General features: G+C 51.7%; 1 protein-coding gene and 1 non-coding gene across 10 annotated transcripts in view; one reads left to right on the top strand and one right to left on the bottom strand.

Moving 5' to 3' along the window:
* Positions 1-24,645, bottom strand: part of fra (neogenin protein frazzled) — a 503,762-nt gene that overhangs the window by 250,245 nt on the left and 228,872 nt on the right. The window lies entirely within an intron of this gene.
* TRNAK-UUU (transfer RNA lysine (anticodon UUU)) lies at positions 10,126-10,198 on the top strand. The gene has a single exon. It is a non-coding gene; the product is annotated as a tRNA-Lys (tRNA).

A 24,645-nucleotide genomic window follows, 5' to 3' on the forward strand; every position in this document is an offset into this window, starting at 1 on the left:
GCACTCAGAAACGCGCGCTACGGCGTTCCTAATGCGTGTATATACAACTCGCCAGCTGAGAGGAGTCGCCCAGTTTCCCACACTTTCGCGAAACTGGTGCTCGGGAAGCAGGGGCCGGAGAAATCCTCTCCTTCGCTCTCAAAGGGCCTTACGAGATGCGAAAGCCGTAAGCGACGGGCAACAAATCTCGCGCGCCGCGAACTGTGCCGCATGCAGCGTCGGCTTTGCGAGCGTGCTAACCCCAACCTCCCAGCCCTTTCTTTTCATTCTAACCGTGCCTCGCTTTGGCATTCTCGCGTTGGCTGGCCGCTCTGGGGCTCCGCAGCCGCCGCCGTTTCGTAACGCTATTTGACGCCGCGCACGCTCCTTCCTTGCACCGAACACACCGCCCCGGTGCGATCTGCGACTGCAGCAGGGGGCGCAACCGCCTCTCGCCGAGGAGGAAAGCTTGCACGGATAGGAAGAATCCCCCACCGCACTCCCTTTCCTATTTACCTTTTTTTTTCGCTCTCTCGCCTCCTCATTTCTCCTAAGCGGAATGTTCCTAGAGCCCAAATCACACGGTTGGTGGGACGGGTGAGGAACCCGTCTCGGCCAAGGAACACGCCTCACTGCCATACTCTGCACCGGAATGTCCCGCAGTCCCTCCCTCCCTGCATGGGGCAGTGCGCTGGGGAATTAGGGAGAAACGCACAGACGGCGCTAACGGGGGGGACGGCCACAAAGGGTGCAAGGGAACAACAGCCTCAAAGCGAGACAAGAGCCTCCATTTCTCTCAGGCTTCCGCATCTCCTCTTGCAGCAAGTGCAGTTTCCCCACAGCCCGCTAGAACTGAAGAGCTTCCAGTTTTCACTTTCGCCTTATTTTCTTTTTATATTTTTTTGCCATCCATCCGTCCACGGAGAAGAGGCACGGACGATCCAACAGTGGCTCTGCACGGGCCAATTGGTCGCGCAAATGGCGGCGGGCCCTCGCCGGCAACAAACGGACCGAACGGAACACCCAGAGCACTCTTCCAAGGGGGAGGCCTCGCATTCTCTCTCCTTCCTTCACATTCTGCACGACTCGTGTTTCGTCACGCGCAAGAGGAACGATCATCGCGGCGTCGCTCCGCCGACACTTGTTCTTCGGGGGTTCGTTCTCTCCTCGGCGTTTTCTGGTTAAGTCTGCAAGGAGAGGAACGACAGAAGGCAGAAGAAGAAGAAGAAGCCAAGACAGCTCTCGAGCGAGAAACCGCCTCTTATCTGTTCCCTCGCAGAGGAGCAGGCTGTCCAAAGGGACTAAGGAAGAGAAGAGGAGAAAAGGAAAGGGTTGTAAAGCGAAGATACAGCAGCAGACAGTAGCAGTCAAGGGCGGCACACATCAAAGCGTGGTCCGTTCTCGGGGATCCAGTTTAAGGGCAAACAAAGAAGAACCGAGATTTCACAACGCCCGGGGACGTGTCGTCGGGGTGGGACGGAGATAAGCAGCTTTACGAGGCGGACGTTGAAAAAAGAAGGAAAGGGGTTGCGAATGCGAGGACAGAAACGAGGTGGCTGCATGGTGAAAAAAGGTCCGCACCAGAAGTTTTGCGAGAAGCCCGCTGACATCGCGCCAAGTTCGAACACTGGGAGAAAAAAGAAGCGACAGAAAAAAAGGAAGGCCTGAAAGACTGGCGCTGGACCAGCTCCCTATCTGGGCTCTTCTTTCCAGAGCCCACAGAGGCAGCACCGGAACGAACCGAGACTCCGGGGCTGTTTACATAAGCAGCAAAACAGTCTGGAACGCAAAGAGCGATTCAACGGCGACAAGACACTGTGTATAAGTACGAGTCACCGCGTTAAAAGGCGAAACACCACTAACGACAAGAAAAGGAAGAAAAGACAGCGGAATGCGATGCTTATGGTTGGCTCCTCCGACTGTTCAAAGTCAAAAACTGGTGACCTTTCTGACTCCTATTTGACATTGTCTTGAGACACCGCCCTTCGTCTGGCTACGTTGAGCGCAATAAGGCACCACGTATGCTAGGATTCCAGGGGAAAAAAAAAAAGACAAGACTAATCGGGTGGGAAGAAGCAACAGGGCTAACGACATTAAGCTTTGGCTGCTTGCTACCGACTATCGGAACCTTTTGCGCAACGGTGTGGAGAGACCCGGGAAAGAATCGAAAAAGAGCTCGCTATGGAAATCCGCGCTGTTTGAGCACTGTCTGCTGCTGTAATTTATTCCACTGCAGTCGGCGCATGAAATGTTCATCACGTTTCTTATTATTCCTTTGATGCGGCTGTTCAAACAAGGCTTCATTTTTTTTTCTATTCCTCGATTGGCGATAACCGCAATTGCGCAAGACGCTGTTCTTTGCCTATCCGTTTATTTCGTGTCCATGCTCAAAAAACAGACCCGAGGGAGATGACTTGAGCAACCCTAACTGAAGCACCGCTTTTCTGGCCATACATTCCCAATGAGAGCTTTGACCCACACTCAAGATATAAAGTGTCGGATGTCATCATCATTAAAACCACCATGCTCAATTCTTTAAATTTCCCTAGTACTTTTTAAAGATAGCTTCCAGTAAAAACGCGCGACAGGGATCGTAAGGTTAGTTGACACCAACGCGGACATTCGTGCTTCGAGTGAAATCGTCCCGGAATGTATTTTAGATAAACCTTTTCAGACACCACTCACAAATTCTATTTTAAAGAAAGAACTTTTTTTTTGCCTCTTAGTTTATGCACCTTGAAACTTGGAAAAAACACCTTGGCGCAAATAAATTCACAAAAGACACAAGGAGACAACGGACTGTCCGTTGTCTCCTCGTCTCTGTTGTGTACGTGAATTTATTTGCGTCAAGGTGTTTTTTAGTAGCTCCAAGATGCTAAACCAACTAGCCCGGCAACATGCCTCACTTAGTTTATGCACGCCTCGAAGAGCTATTTAGTTTGACAACGCGGAGCACCAACTTAATTTTCTAAACGTGTGACGCAAATTTTTATACAGCAGGTCAAAATGGTTGGAATTTCTAATATTGAAACACCGTGATCCGAGAAAGAAGCATTCGAGGGATCGTGCGATCACTTTTTTTTTAATTTTTGAGCGCAGCTCTTAGGCGCCGTTCCCCGAATTAAGCGGCGTGCCTCGGCGTAACCAAGGGCGAACCGCAGCGGAGGAGGAAAGAGGGCGATAGCAAAGAGAGCGCCAGGAGGAAAGCGGAGCCGGTGGTAGAGCAACACCCTCTCAAAGTATTTAGAGGGTGTTGGGTAGAGTCACTGGCGGCTAGCGGCGACACTCTACGTGAGCTCCACAGTTGCCAGCCGACTGCTAGAGGCGCCATCTGTCGTAGGGCGCTTGTACGTCTACACTCTAAACACAGATGCGCCTATATGGGAGTAAGAAGGGAGTAAAAGACAGTCCTCCAGGGCACTCCCTTTTATAAAAGAGAGTATGCTAGAGGAGAGTTTACTCTCTTTTTAAGCCTTTCTGTTTAGAGTTTACTCTTTTTTCTCTTCATGCCAGATGCGCTGGTGACGTCGAGGTGGCAGCTGCGCTCAAATTCACAGTGTATCGTCATCGTCGGTGAATTTTTTTCGAAGATGCAGATACCGCTATAACCTAAAATAACATTATATGCAGTATAATTATATATAAAATGAAATTATATATATACTACACATTTCATTTCATTTCATTTTATTACCTTAAAGACCCCTCGCGGGGTATTACATAAGGGGTGGGATTAGCAGGAAAAGGCACAAAACAATGCCATTAGTGATCATGAACAAAAAATGTTGTTTAGATTGTTTGCAAATGATGAAGGACAGGTGATGTCGACGATGTGCTGGGGAAGGCCGTTCCAATCCTTAGCTGCACGTGGGAAGAAGGAGGCTGAAAAAGTAACAGTTCGGGCACGTGGGCGAAAAACTTGAAGCGTGTGGCTAGTGCGATGAGAAATGTATGATGCTGGCGTGATGTAAGGGGCACGGTTAAGTGATGAGTAAAAGAACTTGTGGTACAGTGATAGCGTGGCAATGCGACGACGAACGGAAAGAGGCGATAGTGCTGATTTGGTTTTTAAGGCTGAAACACTGACGTCGTAAGAGTAAGAAGAATGAATGAACCTTGTAGCGCGGTTTTGAACGGCTTCTAGATCGTTTACGAGGTTAATATGATGCGGGTCCCATATGGCGGATGCATATTCAAGTTTAGGTCTAATGAGTGAGTTGTAGGCGAGCAATTTCACGTGATGTGAGGTGAGGCGAAGGTGACGTTTAAGAAATCCCAGAGTTTTGTTAGCCGATGATATCACGTTAGTAACATGTGCATTCCATGTTAGGTCGTTAGATAATGTGACGCCTAAGTATTTGAAAGATGATACAGATTCTACGAACTCGTTAGCGATTTTGTATTGGAAGGCATGAGTCTTTTTGCGACGGGTGATGGAAAGAAGCTTGCATTTGCTAGGGTTGAGGGTCATAAGCCAATCTGCGCACCACTGTTCAATTTGGTTAAGGTCCTGCTGGAGGGCTTCATGATCAGTTATGTTTGTTACTTGGCGGTAAATTACGCAGTCGTCAGCGAACATTCGAATTTGGCAGGATACGTATTGAGGGAGATCATTAATATATATTAAAAACAATAGGGGTGCAAGAACAGAGCCTTGTGGGACGCCGGATGTTACAGGGAGAGGGTTGGAAGACTGGTTATTTACAATGACTGACTGAAAGCGATTTCTTAAGAAGGCCTTGATCCAGTTTAGCACGTTAGGATGAATGTTTAGAATAGAAAGTTTTTGTATTAAACGTTGATGTGGAACTTTATCAAATGCTTTAGCGTAATCCAGAAAGATGGCGTCAACTTGAAGGTTAGCGTCCAGGTTAGTATGTAAGTCGTTGAGGAACATGGCTAGTTGTGTTTCGCATGAATACCCCTTGCGGAAACCGTGCTGGGATGGATGGAAGAAATTGTTAGCGTCTAAGAAGTCCATTACCTGAGAGTATATGACATGTTCCATGATCTTGCAGGGGACGCTAGTTAAAGAAATAGGACGGTAGTTCAGAGGGGAATTTTATATCGTCACCTTCGCATACAATACGGCCGTACAGGAAACGACAAACATGCCGCCGTTCCGTCTCGTTTGCGGCCGCGACGTGACCACGATGCTGGACGCCATGTTACCGCATGTGGACGACATCGACCCGAATGCGGATCCTCACACCATCCTGCACCTCTAGTTACGGGTGACAGAATCTGTCAACACGACTATGCTGCCAAGCGTGCTGTCAAAACTCACTGTCCTGGGATATATTTACCGTGTTCTCCAGCCAAAACAAAGAAGCGTCCAGCTTCTACGATGAGACATGCGCCAAATTCGTCCGAAACAAGAAGCAAAGAAATCAGTGCTGGTTCAGCCACACCCCCAGGAAAAGGTTTCGAGTTCGCTTTGTAACTCAGTCCCGAGTGCAAACAGCAAACAACAATTATGCACAAAGGTGCAATTATGTGGTTATTTCTCCACTAAAGTTGAGAATGTCTTTTGGATTCACACACCAAGAGGAAGACTACAGTTAGAGAACAGAAAAATAGCAGTGCCTGTCCCACATATACCATCCCAGATAGATACCATCTGAAAGGGTTAAACCGCAAGGCGCGCGTTCCAGCAGGACGGCACGCCGACGTCCACCTCGCTTCACGTCCGACTCGCTACACGTCCGCATTCACATCGCTCACCTTTGTAGTGGCTGTGCTTGTGCCGGTTCAGAGGCTACGCTGAGGCCACAGTCGTGTAACAGACGCCATTCTGCCGTAATGGGAGCGTCTGTTCGCCAGTTTCTGTTCGACACCACGCATTCGGGAGCAAAATGTGCAGGCTGCGGTCTTTGAGCAAACGCAACTTTAGAGCGAGCTTTCTCCGGAAAAAAAAAAAAGTCTGTCTCGTGAGTACAATAGGTGCGTTCCAGTATACGGTATACTACGCACGCACGCACGCACAGAATAAAATAAAAACCCTTTATGTCTGTTTACCACGCAAGGCAAATGAGGCTGTAGCAGAAAAGAAGTGCTCGTATAGCGCATGCAATTCGTTTCCAATGCTCTGTATAGACGCGCAGCCAGTGTGACGAAACGGCAAAGGCGCGCAACGCTCGCGCGCTCTCCATGAAAGCTGATTTATTCTTGCACTCTCCATCGCGCATCTTGTCGTTTCGACAGAAGGCGCTGGAACCCCAGTCGCAGACAACAAGGCGTGTCAAGCGGAACATGTCAGCCAGCCGAACACCTCTTCCATAGCGAACCAGCGCAATGGCACGAGGCCACAATGGAGAGGACTTAACTGCTTGTCTCGCTTCGGTACTGACTGGTGCGAGCGCGGAAGGCGCGACAGAAAGACCAGTCTAGACTTTCACGAGGCCGCATTCCAAGTGGCGCTCATGGACAGCACCGAACCTACCGGGTACACATCAGCAGGGCTGCGAAGTGAAACGCTTCGCTTGCCGAGTCCCAGAGAGCTCGCGTTCGTAGCGAACGCGTAGCGGCGCGCGAGATAGCCGCCACTCCAGAGGTGCACCAAAGAACGCCGCTTACCTGCAGACAGAAAAAAAGAGAAAATGCAAAAAAAATCAGTTTCAGACAGGTGATTACGCACTTCTCCACAGTGTACAGGTACGCACAAAACCATAAGAGGGAGAGAGAAACCGCATAAACAACGTATGCACCATTGGATGACGTGTCAACAGCGCATGCTAATAACCTCGAAACGTTATTTTCCACGCTTGCGACGCAGTGTCCCAAGTGCGGTCAACTGGGATATTCAGTCCCAACACGCAGGGTCCGAGGCAAACCCGCCGTCGAACATTTACGCTCTTGACTCTTGAGGGAGAAGAATGGGACCTCTTAGGCCCCTCGCGACGGACGGCTTGCCTGTGCCGACGTCCCTTTGTCGTTAGCCGTTGAAGTAGTAATTTGGTTGTGGCAACGCGGTTAGCCCCCAGGGATTTGTTGCTAGCGTGCTTTCTTCTTTCAAATGATGCGTTAGACATTAGAATGTATCCAAGGATCACCGCGTGGTATTCGCCTACGGCCGCTAAACCATATATAATTAATTTTCTTCCGTCCTGTTTCAGTTTCATCAACCGAATGATGGCTGTGATGTGTATGTAGGTCACTTAGGTCACGTGAGGCACAAAAACACCTGCAATGACAGTAAAAGACGTATCAGCAGTTATATTGGCGTTTTTTTTTTTCGTACCTCATGTACCCTAAGTATGAAGCACATGTCGCAGCCATCGTTCGGTTAATGAAACCGACGTCACAACAGTATGAGAGAAAAAAAAATTAATTATAAATTATTAAGCGGTCGTAGGCGAACACTACACCATGATCTATCCGCACTCTAATGCCTAACGAATCGGTTTAAAAGAAAACACGCGACTAAAATTAAGTGTTTGTAGTCCTTTAAGCTTAACGATGCATAGCGCTGCGAGGTTTCGTAATCATAGGATGGGCGCTTGGGGAAACGACATTTGCTTCCACTGCTTCACGTCATACACGTCGCATCAGCTGTAATCGAACCACTGCTATACACAGCCGACATTCTGGCCCGAAACCGCACAACCGACATGATTGATGACCCAAGGAGCAACGATCTTTTTGAACGAATTCGGCAAAGCGGGCAACATCGAAAATAACTCGATAGCCCAACGCTCAGCGCAGACCCACAAAAGCAGGCCCCATCCTTCTTCCCTTACATAGGACTGAAGGTCCATATCTATGGTGTATGAAACTGCAAAGATGACTCGTTTTTCTTGGTCTAACTCACCATTTCAAGAACTAAGCTAGTTAGAAGCGATCCAGTCGAGCTGAGTTCGTCTTGACTAATGAGACACATCGGACAAACTCGCCGACTGGCACTAAGCGAACGCGTGCACAGGTGATGCATGACATTCGTAACCACTATGAAGCTTGGATCGAGTCCTTATGTAGCGTAAAGCTAAGTCGACGTCGAATCCCACTATGGGTATATATACTGCCGGCTGCGCGTTGCCTGGCTTGCTGTTGTTGAGACGCCTTTCAGCCATTTCTCCACGCACACGAATGGAAAGCAGAAATCTACGTGCCCCAGGATTAAATTGCCAATTAAACTTCGCGTCTGTGTCGACAGCATACGCTGCCAGAAAATAGCGCGCCAGTGACGTCTAAAGGAGCTCCAGCGGCATGCATGCAGCACTTTTGTTCACAAGAGTGCACATACTTTCGGCGACAAAAACCTCCGGGTGGCGCGGCTGGTGATTCAGGCGTTTCACAAATGCTAGACAAGGCAGCTCCGTCTATCACCTCGACACGTGTGGGGCTCCAGCCACTCGCAGATAAGAAAGCGGCAGTCGTCGCTGGCGTCTGCTGGAAACTTTTGTTTCCGATAACGCGTGTCACTCATCCGAAGCCAGAATGCTTGCGGCGCTTGTCTGCATTGTTCCCCTCCTCTTGTTCCTCCCTCTCTCCCCTTCGTATGAATGCACACGCTGACACCTCATCGAAACGGAAACCGCGACGCACGTCTTCCCAGCTGGGTCGCGACGAGATACGATGACGAAGTAAACTGGAATTGGTTCACTGATCCACACACAGCTGTCATTATCTAGCTTAAGAGATTATCTAACGGCTCTTCTTGAAGGACTTTTTGTGAGATTCCCAGTGAATGAAGTACGCCTACAGAAAGACCGCCTGCAAGGTGCACACCGACGCACATACCGGCTTAACCCACATTCAAGACTGGCGGTTCGGCGGTACGAGCGTTGTTCGCGACCGCGGTCGATACACGTATACACGTGGGAGTGCCCGATCGCCGCTGCCTCGACGCGGACACCGCCGGTGGCGTCACGCATGAATGCATGCACGAGGCGATCGCGCTCTCGATGGCGCCCCGATGCACGAGCAGTCAACGGCGGCGGGCGATTGAACTTGAGGCGTGTCCCCCGCTGTGGGAAACCGCGCAGCTGCGCGTAGCCGCGTCCGCGAAGACGACGCGCTCGAAAGCGCGCGGCGCACTTCATCGAAGCGAGTTCATTTACACAAACTGGTTGCCAGAGGCAGAGCATTATACAAGGAATGTTTTTATGGGCGTGTAGGCGGTCATCCCCCCCCTCCTTCCCCTCTCATTCCTTCAAGCGAGATGATTTACACAGGAAAACCACGTTCAACGCCATTTTGCCAACGAAAACAGTCCACGAAATACTACACGGTTTAAATACCCCCCCCCCCCCCCCCCCCATCCAATCTGCGCCGAACCTGACGGGGGTTCGTGGTCGTTGCTTCCAGCGAACGCTGTCGTATGCCGTGGAAACTAGTTCGCGGTCACGTGTATCACAGTCACGTGATCACATTCATTGCCCACTTGGCGCCTTTTGAATCGCGTGAGCGGATCGACGAAGCGAGTCATGCAGTGACATTTAAGCAAACGATAGCGAAGCGATATCTCGTTTCCCGAAGAGTTACCGCGCGACACGTCCCACGAATGATTACACACCGAGGCCCCGAGTGTGGCCGACACGTGGGTAGAAACAGCAGCGGAATGTATAATGCTCTGTGAGAAATGTGAGTTTTGCACGATATCTCTTGCGCAGACACGTCTATCGCTTAAGGTGTATCCAGACGACGGAGAAATGTGAGTTTTGCACGATATCTCTTGCGCAGACACGTCTATCGCTTATGAACGCTGGCAGCCACCATCAAGGGTCGGTGAGAGGAGGATAGCACTTTCTCATGCCGACACCTACGTCTCTAGAGGGAACTCCCCCGAGCGCCCCTCTCCGATCGAAATCCAATAGGCGGCCACCGCCGGCGGTTTTCGTGACACCATGCGAAAGGGCAGTCATTCTCACACAGGTGGCAGTGACCGCACGCTGATAAGAATTACCCCAGGCCCCTTCCGACGCACTGGTGGTCGAAAAGCGATGGAGACAAAGCAACCTAAAACAGCAATGCAAACTAAAAACTACGTTCGACGTGGTCCTAGTCAAAGGGCACGTGTCATCGCTCGCGAGGGCCCTGGCTTGCGAACGTCTGCAGAACGTCGAAGGGGAACAAAAAAATCGCGGCAGCATTCATCACGGAGCAACACCTGCTTCAGGAGCCCTTTGAGGACAGCACGAAACGGCTGCCCGGGTAGCTCAGTCGGTAGAGCGTTAGGCTTTTAACCTAACGGTCCAGGGTTCGAGCCCCTGCTCGGGCGCGTGTTCTTTTTATTGTTTTTTTTTTCACTTTAGGTTGGTATAGCTGAACGTGAAACCGAGAGGCGATGCTGACTGTCCTAAATGTTGCACGAGAGTCTCCGCAGGCAGATATATATATTTTTTCTTTGTCTCGCCTCACGACTGGAACGCACAAGGTCATCACTTGCTTACAAGTAGTTTAACCTCGTCTTATTCGCTCCGTGAATAAATTCATATCACTGGACCCAATCTTCCTATGTTCAAGAAGGCACCTCTTTCAGCTGCAGCCCTTCATGTATGTCGCTATACCGAAACATATGCAACCTATTAAAGAAAAAGTTTGGCTACTATTTTTGTACATGTCTCACGCTTCTATCTTCTCATCTCACCATCAAGAAGCAGGCAAGGAAGCTCAGGTTTTTTTTTTCTTTTTGTCGAAGACTATTCACTCTTGTGATCATTTGCACGTGGAGCAGGATTTTTTCCTTCATTTTAATTTTTCGTGATTTAAGATTTCAATAAGTAGAAAACATGCCTACATGATCATACGCAACCTTCCCCGTCGGCGCGTTGTCATGACGTCATGCCTGACATCAGCCTATTCTAACCAATCAGGGTGACTCGTTGCACCTAGCGTGTTACACCGCCGACAACCCCTCCGCAGAATGGGAAAAATGGTCCTTAGCACTTGTCGCTGAAAAAAAAAAAAATTCCTACAAGATGGAAGTAACCGAGATGAGAGCGCTGAGAGATGTGCGGACTGAGCAGGGAGGGGGGGGGGGGGAGGAAAGGACGATTGTATTAGCGATTTTTACGACACGGAGGGCGTGCCTCAGGTGGTTCAATGTGGCGGCGTTAGAGAAGAGTGCTTCTGGGGTGAGCCGAGGAGCATGGAGCTTATTTTAACATTTCACGATAAGCTCGCGCTTGTTTGGAAACGGGTGCAGCATCGCGCAAGCTAGATAGAATTTGTTCTCGTGGGCGTAAACAGATGAACGAGAGAAAAGGAAGAAATAATAATAATAATAATAATTGGTTTTTGGTGGAAAGGAAATGGCGCAGTATCTGTCTCATATATCTTTGGACACCTGAACCGCGCCGTAAGGGAAGGGATAAAGGAGGGAGTGAAAGAAGAAAGGAAGAATAGATGCCGTAGTGGAGGGCTCCGGAATAATTTCGACCACCTGGGGATCTATAACGTGCACTGACATCGCACAGCACACGGGCGCCTTAGCGTTTTTCCTCCATAAAAACGCAGCCGCCGCGGTCGGGTTCGATCCCGGGAACTCCGGATCAGTAGTCGAGCGCCCTAACCACTGAGCCACCGCGGCGGGGCGAAGAAATCGCTGTGTGACGCTTGAAAACGGCTGGCGCGAAAGCGGCTCTAGGCATAGACGGTCGAGGGTGGTTTGAAGAGAACTAAAAAAATCAGTCACATCAGCCATGAAGACTCCTGTACAACAGAAGAATGGCAAAACTAGAAGCCCAATTATTCGCATTCAGCATTACACAGAAGCACGGCTGAGCCACAGGCATGCTGCTCGCGCAAGAAACAAGCAGGCAATAAAAGCTTGTCTGTCGACAGAGCTTAAACTCGTTACGCTGCGCACTTTCTCGTGCTCGTGCACGCACGCAGCAATAAGCTGCGCAATTACAGAGGCAGACAGACAAACTTACTCACGTGCGCTCTGCGGTCAGACATGTTTCTTGACAAACATCGCCGAATATTTACATGGGCCCTTATATTGCAAGGAAATTTTCTCCTCAGAAATACAAGCTAGGCGCGTGAAAACACCTGCGTCGTCATGCTCCTACAAGCGCTTCGCTGCAGCAAGCAAACCTCCCGTTCCCACATTTTCTTCGTAATGCTGCGGGCAGCATTAAAATGCACGCAGTGGCGCTTAGCAGCTCTCCAGTCTCGTTAGCGTGCAAATATTCATGTAACAATGCTCAAAAGTGATATTTCTTGGAGTTCAAAGAACGTCTACGTGCGCCGGCGGACAACGGAGCAAGCGACATATGGTTCCGCGAGCGCCTTTCCTTCCTGGTTCGCGGCGTGGCGTCGGTTTCGCGAAAATCGCCAATAAAGGGGCACGTCGCAAACATACCGAGGAGCGGAGCTACGCGGTAGTCACGGCTTTCCAGATTTGGTCGTAAGATGAGGAGGAACGAAGGGTCGGAGGAAGTGTTGAGATTGACATCGAAGCGATGTCATCGAGATTGACATTGACGCGTAACAAAAATCGGGAGAAGACGAAGAGAACTGCTAGATATATAGATATTCTAAACCAGAAGTTGCCGGTGCATGGGTACAGCTCAGGACAGGAAGAAGCGGAGTACACCCATTAGAAACAGCGAGCCCACAATAACGCGTTATAAGCTGACGGCAGACGACTACTGAGAAAGGAACTGTACATATTACGTCGCTTTTCTTTTTCTTATGAAGGCAAAGAATGCTGCAGCCTGAACGTCGCCGGCTTGTCATACCGCTCGCTTTCAACAGTTTGCGTCTGCAGGATCCGCACCGACTGCGCCCCGCTTAGCCCCGGCGTCGCTGTCACGCAGTCTCCGCTAAATAAGGCCGGCAGCCAGCGGAGGCCCCACAGGTCTTCTTCCTCCACCCTCGATTGACTGCCTCCTTCCTCGCGCCCAAATATGGCGCTGCCCCGAAAGGGTGCACCCGCAAGGACTGCCACATGCGCCCAACGAGCGCTGCTTCGACGAGGGTGCGGTTGAAGAAAAACAGCCAAGAAAAGACAGATGTCTTCCGGCGGTGCCCGAAAGAAGACACCGCGCCAACAAACAGCATGGGTGGATGCGCGCAGGCGGGGCAAAAAAACTAGCGCAGCGTCCGAGGCTCTCGCTCTCTGTCCGACGGCGTGTGTATTTTCTGCCTCAACGGGCGCGGAACCGGGATCACGGCGCGTGCACGGCGCAATGCAAGCACAAACAATGGGCCCTCGCGACACTGGATGCCGACGGGACGACGAAAAAACTGCGGCGTCGACGATGACGACCGTACCATACACAGGCATAGCCACAGCGCGGTTCGCGACAACGGTATACACCCGATGGTATACACTGCTGGCTCTGTGCACACGTGGCATGCCGCAGCCAGGTCGTGCGCGCGGGCTGCACCACGCGGCAGTGCGCGCGTGGCGGCGGCGCTTTCGGGTTCGATGCCACGACTGCGGCCCCGGGCGCCGCGCGCTCGGAAGCGGAAGTCGTGTCGGATCTGGCAACGACGCCACACAGCACTCCCGCTTTGTGCGCTTACTCTCCCTCATGAGACCAGAACGCCGCTGTTGTCCGCGCAGACAGACACGCGCACTGTTGAACCACGGGCGTGCAGGGGGAGTAGTTTTAAAAAGTCGAGGGGGGGGGGGGGGGGACGGGGCAGTCGTGACAGGCGCACGCAACCTGCAGCACGCTCAGCGAGCGGCGTGCGCGCGCGCGACGCATGATTGGAGAGACAGCGTCCCGCTTTGTGCTCGGCTTCGCACGAAGCGAAGCCGCCCTCGGCATCGCGGACCGGTGCACGCGCGAAGCCCGCGGCTGAAGCAACCTTTTCTGGAAAACAGCGCCCGGCAGTTGACGGCTGCGCGCGTGCGTCGCGTGGGACGAGCACGTCGAAAGCGCTTCCCGGTGCCGATGGCGCGGTGCGGAAAGCTAGTCGCCGAGGGCAGGAACCTGACGGAGTTATCTATAGTTTAGGAATGTCGAGAGAACTTTTGCGCGAAACAAACTTGCTCGGCAAATTTATGGGTCCACAAAGGGGCCGAGGAGAATGAAACAAAACAAACAAAAACTTCCGTAATGACGCAAAACACACTTTGGTGCTTTTCTTATTAAGCGACCAAAGTTAATGGAGGAGAAATTAGCCCCATAAAACCACCGAAATCACCATACTGCTTTAAAGGGGCTGCGAAACACCGCTTGAACGGATGCCGGTTGCGCTTCAAATGGATTCTTGATGTCACACGGATGCTGACTCAAAAAAGAATTACGAGAATCGATGCATAGGAACGGAAGTTATTCAATGAAGAAATTTCAAAATACGTACAAGCAAACAAAATGCTGTCCTCAACTCGATTTTCGCGCAGCTTCCCATTCCCATTCACTCTCCCAATGACGACACTCAGGGCGACCAATCAAAACAGCCTATCTTAGCACGTAGCGGAAGTTTGCACTCCATGGTTGCCTGTTCTCTGCAACTCGTTCATGCCAAAGCTGGCAGCGCCGTTTGCATGGTTACCACAACCATGTGAACGCCCAGCTGACCCAGCGATGCATCACCATTACGTCGAAGGCGCAGAAGGGAACACTGATCAGTGACGTTCCCTGACTTATGGATCCGAACTCTAGCGCGAGATACTGCGACGATGTGACAGCCTGCGCAAGATATCAGACACATTTAGCATAGCGCGTACCGCTACTGCTTACCGCCAACCATCGCCCGTCGCTCCTAGCGCACTGGTTGGCCACGGCGAGGAAAGAGCGCGCGCTGTTGACGGGAACGTGGCGTCACCGCCCGGTGATTCTCCACAAACTGACGATGCGCACTGCCTGCTAAATGTGAAACGAACGCATCCTTCCTTGGGACCGAAACGAACGCTTACATAGTGCAATGGCACGATCGGATCGATTCCGCAAAGCCGCTCTCAGATACATAGAGAGTAGCCATAAGTGTTTAGTGCTAGGTCGTAGGATGTTTACAGAGAGGCGCAAAGTCCTTCGATGCAAAAAGTAGCCAGTGCCTCTGGTGGCGTGTTTTTGTTTTACTTGATTTACAGTGCTTTTATCTAGGGCAAACAAGCTGGTTTTGTTAATGTAATATAAAACACAAAACTTGACAAAACGTGTCCCTAGTTATTAACCAAATTCTCAGTATATTTACCCTTTGTCCAATCATCAAGCTAGCGCAAAGTGATGTCATATCCGCTGCTAAAAACCGCCACTGTATGATGACACCGTCAGCGCCACGAATTTGTTTCTGCGAGCTAATTAAAATATTAAAAACCACAGTATACGCGGTACGACCGATGCTAATAGCATCACTATAACTCATTCTATGCAACCAACAGGTAAAACAATGCACTGAAAATGCGTTTCGGGGCCCCTTTAAAAGAAGAATCCCGGAAGCTTTCCGTAGGAACACCTACACACAGAGACAGTGAAATACTCCCATTGGTCCAATCAAAACCACCACCCATCACGGCCGGGACTAACCTGCTCCCGTCCGATAGAGTATTGTGAACAATATATCTGACAGTGCGCATGAGAACCGCTTCTCTAACCGCGTTCCGAGAAAATGCATTGTGTTTCGCGAAGCTTTAGTTCCTTTCCGACGGTATAACACGACAGAGATAGCGGAAATAACGAAGCAAATCCCTCAATTCGTTCTGCTGTCGGCGAGAGGAGCCAAATGGAATGTCACACGCACCATTTAAAGGCAATGACTGTGCCTAAAAACCCAATAGCACTGTCGAATTCTCTCCGAAGCGGGTGACGTGGGCGTCGCCATGTTGACGACGCTATTTTTTCTTAGCGTAAGCAAGAGCACACACGCTCAATTCGAAAAAGAACAGCGTGCGTAACGCGAACGCACGGAAAACTTCGATTTGAAACAGCATTTGGCGCATGCGCAGAACGAAGCTCGCTATTTCATAGCGTTCGCTATGCATTTGAGTATGTCTGCGTACGCTCTACTGAAGGTCTCTGGACGCCAAGCCTGCTTTCACGGAATGCAGAGCGCTTCGTCTCTTCATGTGGCTTTTTCCTTTTTCGTCATTTGATGTTCGTTTTTTCGCCCTTCGTCTCAAAGCCTCCCGGTCCTAGTAGTGCGAAGCAAAACAAACGAGCTTCAAAACGAGCAGCAAAGGCGTCCAACGAAAGGCCACGCTAATTCGACGGGTGAAACTTTTACGGCCCCCGGGAGGAGAATTGGCGAGGCGGAAATTTCGGCGACGACCGCAGCTACGAACTGTGCACCGCGGGGGCGGCTCTCTCCGGGGACCGAAGAGCACGCCGACGCTGGCGTAGCAGCAGCGGTTCCAATCCTTCCGTTCTGCTTGCCTAGCGTTTGGGTTTCCGCATTTCGTAGCGAAACCCAAGGGGGAGGAACCGAAAGGGGAAGCGAGCTAGTCTCAGCGTGGAACCGCGCAAAGCGACGTTGATGAATCGAGCAGCGCCGCGGTCCCCACGCCCGACGAGAGACTCCTCCTCTCCACCCGAAGAAGGCTCGCCGTCCCCCCTGCAACACCGCCCAGAAGGGCACGGCAACCCGAGAAACGATAAACGATGATTGACGAAACGGTGAACAGTTATTAGCACAAGGGCAGCATAAGGTAGAAGGCTTCGCTGGCAAAGGGCGATTTGAGATTTCTTGCCTCTCCCAGCCTAGATGCGTAGGTGATGTCCTTGTTGGTTTAGGTGCAGCTTAACGAAACAATAACGCGGGTATGCATCAGACTTATGGTTTATCGCGATTTTAAAGTCCCAAAGCGAGTCACGCTTTGGGAGACGCCGTAGTGGAGGGCTCCGGAAATTTCGACCACCTGGGGTTCTTTAACGTCCACTGACATCGCGCAGTACACGGGCCTCTAGAATTTCGCCTCCATCGAAATTCGACCGCTGCTGCAGGGATCGAACCCGCGTCTTTCGGGTCCGCAGCCCAGCGCGCCATGAGCACTGAGCCACCGCGGGCGGCTGGTATGCATAGGGCAGAGCTGTAGGAGTATACGTGACTGACCCGTGCCCCTCGGCAACAAAAGGCGAAACCCGTGCACAAGAGCGCCGCTCGAAGAGGAGCGGCGACCTCTGGGAAAAAGCAGTCGTCGACAATCTTCCGCGATTCCGTTCATGACAGAGCAACCCCGGCAAACCGCAATCATTCCGCACAGCGGACGCGACAGAAACCAAATTAACAGCACGCGACTTGGAACATAATCTGGCCAAGAAGACGCGGGTTTGAGTGGGATCCGAACACTATATACGAGGTAGATGCCAAATGCGGAGTGTATACAACGAGCAGAAAACACACAGATACAGGCTTCCTTCTCTTCTGCCGGAGAGGTACCTTTGGCGAACAAGCAATGTCCACAAGTGTATACCCGCGCAACCATCCACCAAGCCACGCCACCTGCACGTTCACTTAATTGTTACCGAAGAGATGCAAAGTACTGCTTTCGCCAGGCAGCCACTAATGGCACTGAAGCAATGCAATCCGCCTGCGGGATGCCACCTCGAGTTGGCCTATCGTTCCTAAAATATGCAAACAAGGATCGAATCAAGGCGGCAGACCTCTGTCGATTACGCAAGTTATCCCGTAAGCAGAGCTCTTAGACTCAGCTTAAAACCCGCCACAGTGCATGATTCAGTGGGTGTGGCGTCCGGCTGCTGATCCAAAAGTCGCGGATGTCCAAGCCATGACGGCCGCATTTCGACTGATGCAAAACGCGAAAACACTCACGTGCTGCGATTTCAGTGCATGCATGCTAAATAATCCCGAGGTCGGAATTAATCCGGAACTCTCCACTGCAGAGTGCGTCAAAACTTGCACAGTGTCGCGCTGCGCTGGCAAGTAAGAATACATAATTCATTAAAGACCACCCCCAATGTCCGGACAATTGGACTCATGCCACAGACGCTCATGTCTGGACAGTGGTCAGCGTTCTCGTACCACCTAGTCACAATTTGCACCCCCGTGTCATCCAATCAACGCCACGAATTGTGTGCTGCGAACAGCAGGAATCTCTGCAAGCGGCAGATCTTCATCAGCGAGAGCCGTACGCGGAATAAACGAGGCTACAGGCCTCTCCGCTTTCCTCCTCCTTCCCAACCTCCGCTGCTACAAGCAACCCTGGTCCGTCAAAGGGCGGTTTGGCGGCGTGCCGCTTCGGCAAATATGCCGCCGAGCAAAAGCAAAGTTAGTGCGGGCGAATCTCTTCTTCGATGGCTCGGGAAAGATGACCCCGCTTCGGATAGCTTCACCGAAGAAAGACTCGGCTATGCCCGCAACTGCAGCGGTGCAACGCTTCTTATCGGGGTTCAAACCATCCGCGGCGCAACTAGAGAGGAAGTCCACCAGGGCTCGCTTGGCAGGGCACCGTATTGGTAGGGGCGACTGGAGGTCAGGGAAGGAAGGAATGGAGGAATAGAAGGGTACGCCTGAGCTACGAAGTGAAACACCACTGGTGCCAACCTGAGGTAACCAGCCAGTCCATGCCGCCGTCCCCGCAGTTCGCCAACGCCATTTTCCTGCCAATCCCTTGCACCGTCGACTAGCGGTAACAGGAGACAGCGCCGAGCACCACTTTTCAACCCGTCACGGAGAGAACGGACTCTCCGAAAGCCGCCCTCCTTCCCCCGCCTCCCATCGGTGACCCAGCGACAGAGAAAGACAGGGTTCCTCCCTTTCCCTGTTATTACTTTTTCTTCTTTGCTTCTCATCGTTGTCTATTTTGATCAATCGTTGGCAGCAGGGCTGTCGGCCGACTCAGGCCGGCCATCCAGCCGGTCAGGGCGGGCGGCCGCTCTTCCGTCGGCGCCGCCTGTCGGCCCCCTCTCGAACTACGGCTCGGCCGCGCGTGAAAGCTCGCACACGACAGCCTGTCAATGTCCGCAGGACCCTGTCCCCGCCGATTGCCTGCAGCGCCGGGAAGGCGACTACACGCATTTCCTAAGACAGAGACGATGAGGACACGCCGGTGCGGGCGGAGACTGTAGTCTGCCGCAGCGCTCCTCCGGCAACGCCGGTGAAGCAAGCCCTTAGGTGAGTCTCGCAAAACCTGACGGATGCGTGACCGTGCACGGCAGACCTCATATAGTACAAACGGGTCTTCTTTTTTTTTTTTTTCAACGAGGTTTGCAGCAACACAGATGCGGACGATATCCAATACGAGTAAAATCGCTGACTGACAAACCACGGTCATTGAATCACTCCACAAATGAAAGCACTTGGCGATCAACGAAACCTCGCTGCCGGGTGCAAGTGCTCCACTCAGAAACAACGCGTTCCTCACTAAGGCAGGAGAAGCGTCATCGAAACCAAGGCGGCTGGATGCGGAGACCTCAACTCCGCGACATATTAGCAGCAAACCTATTGGTAGCTGTCGGGTGTACAGGCAGAAGCTCAACGACGCAGAACGCGTGCGCAAGCACGCAGTCGTAGCTTGAGAAAAGACCGCAGCCGTTGCTGAGGGCACGGAGTAAATAGTTGTGTGGACACTGAGTACCGTGGACCGGTTATTTTGAACACATTGCAGTGCAACAGGAAGAGAAGGCTGCAGAGAGAGAGAGAAAGAAAAAAAAGCAGCGCTCGTGCTGCCGTTTCTTTGCTTATTTCGTTGCGCTAGAGTGTGTTCATAACTGTAAGCGACTAGTCGAAAATCCATATCTGCAAAACGCAGCACAGAAAAGCAGGTCGAAAAAAAAGGGGTGGGGGGGGGGGGGGGGGGACAGATAGCACTCGCGGACGAGCGCTTTTTTTTTATCGCCAGACTCTCGCTGCTTTCAATGGCGTTTCGGTCAACATTCCGGCTGCCGCAACTACGCTCAGAAAAAAAAAAAAAAACCTCCCATCTTCCACTTCCCAACCCGCTCCCGCTACACGTTCATTTCCTTCCACTCGGATATGGTGTGGAATCAGTGCTCCGAGCTTGACAGAGTCCACCTACGCGGGCTGAGCAGTCGACTGTATGCAGTGCTCCCAGCATGCACAATCAACGCAGGCCGTAGGTATGCAATTCAGTAAATGCTGCGCAGAATACTGCTGTTGTTCTAAGTACATAAGTTAGTGTGGGCAGAAAAAAAAACGAAATAAAAATAAAATTGCCCAGCCCGCACCGCTTAGATCACGACCGGCTAATTACAGAAGGAATAGTAGTTATGCGTAGAAATAAACAATATATATATATACACACTCTCTCTCTCTCTCCTTCGCGAGCGCTGCACAGAACTAGACGAATGTCGCGCGACGCCGGGCATTGGCTTTCTAGTCGACCGAGCCGCATCGAAGGGATTCCTCCGAGACAGGTTTGGCCGGCACTGAGTTGCGAGGTTCGCAAAAGCTTGCGGAAGGCGCGTAGTAGAACCAGCACGGAGCGAAGCAATGCGCGGGAGAGGCGAGCAGAACTCACACACACATCCAAAAATCGCACGAGACGCACGCATAAATGAAAGCTGTAATGGACGGCATGCCGTGTTCTTCAACATGCCTATAACTTAGCTTCTCTCGCGAAGGGCTCATCAGTTCCATTATATAATAAAAGCCGCCAACAGTACTAATTCAAACTCAGAAATGCATAGGAGAGTGCATTTTATTTGATATTTTTTATCGTTTCTACTGTATTTTTATTCGTTTACTGCATGATCCATAGTTATATTAAAGGAGAGCGGAAGTGAACAGGAGATGAAGGCGTAGAAGTGACCACGTTGCCGTATTAGACAGCCCCTTCTGCCTATACCTATCGTCATCGCCATCATCATTGTGCCTCTGCTAAAGCCGCGTAATTTGGATGTTCGCTTTACTACACCCTGGCCCTCTGACGGCACGACAGCACCACAAGCGAAGGCGGGGCTGTTGCTGCCGACCTGCGACACGTCCAAGGCCAGTGAAACGCGGTCTTTTAGCCAACACTTATCTTCCCATACCTGCACAATGTAAGCGGCTCCGCAAGAAAAAGTCATCTCACATGAGATCCGCTTTGTACCGGCCGTGTAATGTAGCAGTGGGTATATAAGATACCTTTTTCTAACGGAGCGGCTTACATCGTGAAGACGCATGAATGTTGGGTAAATGAGCAAGACAATTTCCGTTTCACTGATACATTATCTCACTTTACTGTCCACAGCCGAAAAACTGAATGTACTACTCTTCATAACACCGCGACCCTCGGAAAACACGGAGATCAGCTCACATGTGAAAGTTTAGACGCAGTCCATATCCAAGTTAAGAAAAGACGTCTGCACTATAGGTCAGCCATCAGCAACACTCACTGGTAAAGAGATCAGCTATTTGTGCGGCAAAACCATGCAACCATTCTTTGCGCATACACCACGGGGAGGGACGGTATTTTCGACTTCTTGAGTTCAGGTGTGTGAAGAATAGACTTTCGCTTTTTCTTTGTGCTTTTCGCATTGGCAAATGCATGTAAGTGCCGTTTATTCGAATAAACAAACCAGTTGCGAGTCACGCCTTGTACAGTCATCCACACGCTCGTCCATAGAGCGCTCGAACGGCGACCTCTCTTTTGCATTTATTGCAGTAGCCGGTGTCCCATGGTGAGTTTGATACAGTGTTTGCAGACATGAGGAGTCACTAAACACGGTTCATGGGAATATGCATGCAGGACAAGGGTCAGGTTCGTAGCCCAAGGCTACGAACCTAACGTAAATGACGCACATGCACTACCCGGTGCGCCGTTCAAGCGCACTATAGTCGGATACAACTCAAGAACGCAGCGGCTTTTCCCCGTCAAGAGACCCCCTTCCAGCCAATGGCGTCGGACGATTCTCATCACCCTGCTAGCGCGACAATGCAGGGAGGGGCGCCACAATGGAGAGAGGGGTCTATCCCCGACCATGGAAGGATGAGACTATCCCCTTTCAACTATACCACTCCCTGCTTTGTCACACTAGTAGGGTCACGAGAATCGGCCGACACCATTGACTGGAAGGGGGTCCCTTGATGGGGAAAAGCCGCGTCATGCTTGAGTTGTATCCGACTATAGACAGGTGTGTGGACGACCGTACTGTGTGCGTGTGCCCTGCCTGCACTGTACTGAGATGCATACGGAAGACATTCGGAGAGGCGCGTAAAAAGGCGCGAAACAGAAACGACGAGGTGAGCGGAGCCGAGGGTGCGTCACACTGGTCGACGTCCACAGCGGCAGCAAAATCTATCCCGGGACGTTCGATCGACCGCTGGAAATAGCGCACACCTTTTTCCGTGCATCTCCACCTCACCCTCCGAACCAAGTGCCCACAAACTAAAGCAGAGTAACGTGACCACGCGCAGCGCATCTTTGCCGACGTGCGCTGCAGGTTGTCACTGCACTAGGACTAATATTACATAAGCTGAGTGGCCCGCATTGATACATGGGCACCTAACACGAAGGGCGTGTCCCAGGCCGCGTTCCTCCGGCACCACGGACGCCAGCGGACGTGCTTCGCGCCTTGCGCTCGAGGCAGGTGAGTAATAGATGCGCCCCTCGCAGCAGTGGAGCGTTTCACGCATTGCTGCAGTGGCAACCTGAGTTGCGCCTCGGCGCCTGCATGACGCGCAAGCAGAGAGTTCTTTTAGCGCCTCTTTTCCAGCGAGACCCATCTCCTTTACGTGCCGTAGACCAACTACACAGCATACGGAAAGAGACCTTTCCCACTTCTCGCATGCAGGAATTGAAGGAACGCTACAAGCAGCGTAGTATTCCACCGGTCCTCGTCACCTCTGTTGCCCGGTTCAATGGAAAGCGTTGTATTCCTTCAGCTAAAAAAAAAGTGCAATTAAATTATAAACTTCGTTTCAGTGAAGAAAAACGAAACCGAAACAATCCCTTTTGAATTGCTTCTGGCACCTGACATCACACGACGAGGTAGAGATGATGTCATACAGATGTTCACCAGCCAGCATTAATCGGTTTAGAGATCCTATACACGAGATAACATTTAAGAGTCGTACTAAGGAGGGGTCTTAGGCACCAGGACACGAGGTATACATATCTCCTCTCACAGCGACGGAACGATCTTTATATGCACAAGTGAAGCAGTCTTCGTACGAGCAACACTATCAGGCAAGGCGCAATAAAATATGTGCAATTTAAAGTGCTTATACAAGTTTGTATGAATACCTCGGCCCTTCACATCGCGCACTCTTTTTGGAACCCTGTCATTTATGTCATGACTATCGGGTCTGCGTCTGGGTGCGAGCACAAAGAAGAAAACAGCGCCGTCACAATGGACAGAGATGAAACATTCCACATTACTAACGTCGCATTAAATACTATTTTCATCGTACTCTTTTCCGAGCTGCAGTGGATTGAGGAGAAAGAGTTCTTTGGAACTTTTTCCGCACCACGTGGGGCACATTTTCCACCACGTCTCCAACGGTTTCGAGGAAGCCGACGACCTGGCCGGTGGACGCCCCTCAGAAAAGCCGCGCGTTCTAGCCGACACAAGTATTCCAACCGAGCACCTCATTCACGTGAGACAGGTGCACCTGTCGGTATTCTTCCCTCACCTTCAAGCCTGCCCCAGTGTTCGCACTCGAATGAAATGTGTCCCAAATAGTGAAACTTACACAACCAACTAGGATATAATTATGCAACCAGGATCGACAATTGCTGTGTTACTTGAAACAAGTATATCTTCCTCTCACAAGCATGCACACGCCAAGGCGAAAACAGGCTAAGAAAATGTTCTGGTCACGGAATGAGCGCCTCGCTGTCGTTCACACATCAGCTTTTTGCGCGACTTTAGCGTGCAGATCAGCACGGCAGACATAATCGGATTTATCTTCTGCTCTGCAGCTCTGCCAGCGTCGTCCGCGTCATCAGCCGAAAACCTTCAGTCGCCTCCTGTCCGCGTCACAGGTATTCGCTCAGAGGATGCGCTGAGGTAGTTTCCACAGCGACTATACCATTAATCAGCCGCGCACGCGCCCGCGCGCGGAGAAGGCTGCGGCGACGGCGGCACGCGAGGTCAGGCAGCGTGAGGAACACGCCCCGCGAGAAAAGGTGCGCGCCGGAGGGAGAGCCCGCCGATGCGCCAGTGCTGCAAGACGACGGGCGACTGCACTGCGCCTGCGAGAAGCGAAGAAATCGGACAAGGCCGTGACTAACGTACGGTGCACGCGCGATGGGGGCGCAGCGCGTGCACTGCCGGATGCAGACGCGGCCCGCGCTGTGCACGGCTGGGCGTGTCGTCGTCCGCGAGGAAAGAACAGCGCCGCCGAGTGACCATGATGCGTAGCTCGTCCACGTCGGGGCTAGACGCGCGCCGTGCACGCGTCTGGCATGTCTTATGCTGCGAAGAAGTGGAGCTGAGTGGGCCCAGCTGACTCGGCGGAGGCCCCACGGCATGCACGCGCAGAGCTGTCCTTCATAAAAGCCGCCTCACAACACCTGGGGCCTTTGAGCAGCAGTGCATGCACGCCCGGGGTGCACGTAAGCGCGCCGCACGAAATAAACTCGCGAGAAAAGAAAAAAAGAAGAAACAAGCAGGAGATGCGCACTGTGCCGAGCCGGATGCACCAGGACCAGTGTGGAGCCCCTGCATGCCTTCCGCGCTTTTCTTGTTTCGCTGGCTGAATACGCCTCGCGCGAGGAAGTGCGACGACGGTTCATCTTTAATCTCGGCCACCTCCAAGAGGAGAGGCCGTCCCGGCTGCAGCGGCACACTCTCCCCGGCGGCAGACGTGGTGGGCCCTGATGAGGTGGGCGGGGCACTGAAAAGCCGCACGCGGAAGGCG

This window comes from Amblyomma americanum, chromosome 6 (assembly GCF_052857255.1).
Source record: "Amblyomma americanum isolate KBUSLIRL-KWMA chromosome 6, ASM5285725v1, whole genome shotgun sequence".
In the NCBI taxonomy this organism is placed as follows: Eukaryota; Metazoa; Arthropoda; class Arachnida; order Ixodida; family Ixodidae; genus Amblyomma; species Amblyomma americanum.